We start from the raw sequence: 5,152 nt of genomic DNA, 5'->3' as shown, positions 1-5,152 counted from the left end.
TGCGGCTTGGAGAGGCCTAAAAGATAGGGAGATGATACTTTTCGAACAGAGGATCCAGAGCCCTTTCTTTACACACAAAAGAAGGGGAAAAAGAAAAAAGACACTTTGAAAAGGGCTACTACATAACCAAAAGGAAAGGGTAATGATAATGCCAAAACTGTTCTTGTTGGTATCAAAACTCTAGTGTATAAAAAGCTTGTAAAATGTGCAGTGTACAAGACTTTTATGCATTGGAGTTTTGGTACCAACAAAAAATAGTTTTGGCATTATCACTGCCCAAAGGAAAAGGCTTCTCATGAGGATAATATATATATATATATATATATATATATATATATATATATATATATATATATATATATATATATATATATATATATATTCACCTTTTGTGAAAAAATTGCCCCTTTATTAGCTAAAAGGAGTAGGCCTTCCCTGAGCATAAAACAATTGTAGACGAGAAAAGCTAAGATAATAATTGAATCAATGATAGAAGGCCTTTCATCTAGGTGCTGCAATTGCAAAGGGATTTCTCTCATCTTTCCAATATTTCACAGCTTTCGGCTTTTGGGCCACATCAAGGGCCAGGTACTTAGGCCGGCCGGCCATGCACATACCACTTTTTGGTTGGATTGTTAAGGGTGTCCGGGTCAACTTATGCGCACCTCGACTAATCCTCATAGGCAGGCCATCCGCCCTAGGACTAGGAGATTTACAAGAAATTAATTATTTTCTTGCAGTTTGACCTCAATAATCGAATCCTGATAAATTGTATGGAGAGCAAACTCATCAACCAACCGGTCTAACCCTTAGGGCTAACATACCACTTTATGAACACAAATGAGGAACCTTAGTTTCCATAGTGAGATGAACCAATTACTATTCTTTCAATCACAAATGAAATAAATTTATTTTGGGTTCATGTCCCCAATGTCTCAACCCACCAAAGGAGAAGCATAGACACAAAAACTCAAAAAGGTTAAGGGCACTTGGGCTTGCCCTTGGAGTTCTTCATGTCCCTATAGCAAGGACACTCATCTTTGTTTCCATAGGTCCCAGAAGGAACACAATGGCACTTGTCACAGCATATCCCACAGTACTTGAGGCACCGATCTTTCCGACCGGCTTTTGAGCATCTAACCGAGCACTTGGAGCCACAGAAGCTTGAACCAGCCATGGTGACAGAAGCTTGAACCAGCCATGGTGGTTTCAATGAAAGAAGAGCTGAGGAGAAGAGCCACAAGTAGTAGGAAAGTTGCAAACCCTAGCTTCATCTTTCTTTCCTCTTTTCCTGACAAAGCTTGTAGATGTTAGGGAGATGAACAAAGACTAGGGAGACTATTAGTATGTTAGGAGTCTTGTAATGGATTGATGTCTTAGAGCATATACACATCTCTGAGGCATCCAAAAGCTAAAATATGAACTTAATTTTCAATGTGTGAACACGAAAAATCGAATTGAAATGGAAGTCAAAGCAACTAAAACTTCCTTTCAAGAACAATATTAGCAGTAACTACTACACGATCGCTAGGCCAACTGTCTTCATATAATATGTGAAGGCATCTTTAAAATGTTTTATAAGTTAACACCAAATAATAAATATCCTTCACATCTATGGGAATTTATTGCTTCTTTCGCAGAAGGAAAATCTCGAAAGAAATCTGATTCGAATCCTTAATTTAAGAGACATATAAAGTGTATCGATAGTCTTTAACGCATCAAATAGGTCACATAGAAATCAAATTTGACATAACAACATATCTAGCATTCACCTAAAGCCAAAACATTATGTGTAAGCTACAGCTTTACACAGATCACGTTCCGCTAAAGAAAATAAGTACTTATTTCAAATAAGTACTTATTTTTTGAATTAAAATGTGATGTATTGTAAGAGAGTAGTCTGTCTCGTAAAGCGAGAAATAAGTACAAGTACTTACAAATTCGAAAAAATAAATATAAGTACTTACAAATAGGAAATTATCACTCTTACGTTCTCATTTGTCACTTTCTTCCGCTAGCTGATAATTCTGAGGTGGTAATATAAACGGTCAACTTTGGAGTGGAACAAGCCGGCTATCAAACGAGGAGCTTTCAGCTGCTGTGTGTTTGGTTTCCGGTTGTTTGTGCTCCTCGGACTGCATCCTACCCGCCGTGGCTGCGAGATTTCGCTGGTTTGGCTATTCGGCAGCTTGCTTATGTTTTGCTCCTCGTGGCCAGAGCCTGCCGTGTTGGCGGGGGTTTGTTTAGGAGTAGAGTCCTGTATTTGTGGTTGCGAACCAGTGTTTTGGTTCTTGAACACGTAGGTGTGACACTTTGGAATAGCAGATCCATGCTCCAGATTTCATGTGTCATTATAGGATTCTCTACTATCTATTCTGCTAGACGGTCCTTATGTCCTAACGTTTCGTCGACCTGCATTTGCAATAGGTGCCATTGTTTGTGGTAGTTTTGGTTCACTCATTTTCTCTTGTGATGAATTCTGTATTGGCTTGGGGTTTTGATTAATCAATTTAAAAAAAAACAAAAACAAAAAAACGAGGAGCTAAATTCCACTTGGATTTGGCAGGGCTTGAACAGTGTCACTTTTGTAGCCAATGCCAAATCTCTTTCTATTTGACAAAGTGACCATGTGAGAACAAGGCCTTCAAAAAATGAAAAATGCATGTTCGTGAAATCTAGTTTCGGACACAGAATGTTATTAGATAAGCGCATAAGTTTTTTGTCTTTATTATCTGGATGTTCGGGTTTTTATAACTGGATGTTCGGGCCAGCTTGTCGCACTTGGACCAATTCCAGACCCTCAAATTAATGACCGGACAAATTCTCTACCGACACACAAAATTGAGAATGTTTGGCCGATCCAAACATGCGTCTTCAACCGATATGCGGTGGACCCACTTGGCCTTTCTCATCCAGTGTTGAGATTTTGGAGTACCGAATGCAGAAAGAAACGTAATAATCCAGAAGGAGAAATTTTCGGGCACCAAGTGGGCACGGCCACGTGTTACCCACCCGGTACCCAAAAATTTCTCATCCAATAGATACATGTTCCCCACAACCTATTAGATGTTTTGCCTCAATGAAGTTTGTTTTGTTCTATTCTCTATTCGCGGGAGGTGCAGGGGTAAGGAAATTAGTCTATTTAATTTCTTTCATAATAGGGCGAATGCTTTGTTCCTTCATTTTCCTTATTTTGGTTTTAGTCAGATGGGTATCATTTTAATATAGTCCGGACAATGATTTTGTGAATATATAATTGGTATCTCACAAGTTGTGTGTGTGTGTGAAATGATATAGTAGTGCAAGTCATTGCAATAATCATCCATTAAATAACATTGTGAGAGTTTACCTCCATGCCGTTTGAGGGATATGGGTATTTTCTTTTCTTTAAGTCTAGTTGTGGTCCAAAGGAATCTGAAATTTTTTTTTTCGTCGGCAAATGTCTTAGAATAGTTAAATTAATACATTTGGAAGTGTCTCTTTTCTCCTGACACCTGCACTCCCGAGACCGTTAGCCAAAGGCCGCTTGGCATCTGGATCGTTTGAACATGTAAACCTTAGCTACATGTTTAAGTCAGAGTGATGTTGATAATGATGTTAAACATGATAATGCAATCTTTGACTGATTAAACTCCTTCTGATGTTGGAAGATGGCACAAATATGTACATAAATTCTACACTACCGGCTGATGATATCACCAATCAGTGTCAAACGCAAAACCCGGAAGCAGAGTTGGAGGAGAACAAATGGCGAAAGCTAGAGCAAACCAACTTCACCCTCACCTATACCTTTTCTGTCTGAGCCTTTTCTGTGTCCTTCCATTGTTCCATTCTCTATATGGGATCCTTTCCAGTTATCTTTACCATCTTCCTATCTTGTGGGGTTGTTTATGGTATTCCTTCTGTAGAATTCCTATACCCAAACTCTACTGCATCAAATCTCCAATATGTTGATACCACAGGAGGCTTCTTGTTCTCTCGTAATGGAAAATTTAAAGCTGCCATGTTCAACCCTGGTGCTCAGCAAACAAACTTCTATTTGTGTGTCATCCACGCAGCATCCAATACCATCAGCTGGACCGCAAATCGTGATGCTTCGGTTTCAAAGTCAGGAACAATGAGTCTAACAAACAATGGCATTTTGATCACCGATCAAAATGGTAACTCTAAATGGTCAACACCGCCCTTGCAGTCGTTAGTATCTGTACTTCAGTTAACTGAGTCTGGGAATCTCATTTTGCTGGACCACTTTAATGGAACTCTTTGGGAGAGCTTCTCTTATCCGACTGATACAATTGTGATTGGGCAGAAACTGCAGGTTGGGACCATGTTGTCAAGTTCTGTATCAAGTGGTGACTTGTCAATAGGCGATTACAGGCTTTCATTGAGCGCATCTGATGCTTTTCTGATGTGGCAGAATATGACATACTGGAAACTATCGATGGATACCATGGCGTATAGGAACTCAAATTTTCCAGTGGAATATATGGCCATAAACCGAACAGGTCTTTATCTGTTTGGTCAGAATAGTACCGTGGTTGTAATTCAGGTGAGCTTGTCTCCATCGAATTTTCGAATTGCCAAGATGGATGTGTCAGGACAGTTCATTGTCAGTAGCTTTTCTCGCACTGTCTTGACGCAGGAATTAGTGGGGCCAGTTGATAAGTGCCAAATTCCTTTCATCTGCGGAAAGCTTGGCTTGTGCAGCATAAATGCTGCATTGGATAGTCCTGTATGTTCATGTCCATCTAATTTCGAAAGTAGTTCACAGAACACAACTCATTGTGTGCCAAGTGATGGTTCTTATTCCTTGCCAGTTTCTTGTACCTCAACCGTGAACAAAAGCCAGGACAACTCTGCTTTGGTGTCATATTTGGGGCTTGGCTATGGTATTGACTACTTTGCTAATTATTTCACCATGCCTTCCATTTATGGCATAAACTTGACCGTCTGTCAAGATCGCTGCTCAGGGGACTGTTCTTGCTTGGGAATTTTCTATGAAAATTCAAGTGAATATTGTTACATGGTTCAAAACAAGTTGGGATCAATTATTTTTGGCACCACGACTTATCAGTGGTTGGGCTTTATTAAAGTACTGGTTGGATCACAGCCTCCAAATTATCGTAATATTGGTGGTAGTGTTCAACGGCAA

General features: G+C 39.6%; 1 pseudogene; it reads right to left on the bottom strand.

Annotated features, from left to right (window-relative positions):
• Positions 1–897: 897 nt before the first annotated feature.
• LOC131307539 (peamaclein-like) lies at positions 898–1,801 on the bottom strand (annotated as a pseudogene).
• Between the last annotated feature and the right edge of the window lie 3,351 nt (positions 1,802–5,152).

Source organism: Rhododendron vialii, chromosome 11a, assembly GCF_030253575.1.
Source record: "Rhododendron vialii isolate Sample 1 chromosome 11a, ASM3025357v1".
Lineage (NCBI taxonomy): Eukaryota > Viridiplantae > Streptophyta > Magnoliopsida > Ericales > Ericaceae > Rhododendron > Rhododendron vialii.
This window is presented reverse-complemented; position numbering and strand designations above follow the sequence as displayed.